This window comes from Notothenia coriiceps, unplaced genomic scaffold (genome assembly GCF_000735185.1).
Source record: "Notothenia coriiceps isolate Sejong01 unplaced genomic scaffold, NC01 NC01_scaffold00037244, whole genome shotgun sequence".
NCBI lineage: Eukaryota > Metazoa > Chordata > Actinopteri > Perciformes > Nototheniidae > Notothenia > Notothenia coriiceps.
The window spans coordinates 13,697,123-13,697,363 of NW_011369945.1; the positions used below are offsets into that span (position 1 = coordinate 13,697,123).

At 39.4% G+C, this 241-nt stretch overlaps 1 protein-coding gene across 1 annotated transcript in view; it reads left to right on the forward strand.

Moving 5' to 3' along the window:
• Positions 1–241, forward strand: part of LOC104965323 (estrogen receptor) — a 13,489-nt gene that overhangs the window by 7,158 nt on the left and 6,090 nt on the right. The window lies entirely within an intron of this gene.

Sequence of the window (241 nt, forward strand, 5' to 3'; positions counted from 1 at the left end):
AACTTATCTCGTGGACTGGCCTCATTGATGATGCGCGTTTGTGTATGTTGGAGGAGGCATATTTTTTCCGGTTGTGTATTTTCAAATGCTAGCGCACTAGAGCTGGTTTCTCCATTCTTACCTACCCTACCTTTAACTATTTTTAGGGTGCAGCTATATGTTTTATTTATTTCAAAGTGGGCCCATTTTAATAATATTTTTTTTTCCTTCAAATGTGCAGAGGACTCCCCAAGTGCTGTGT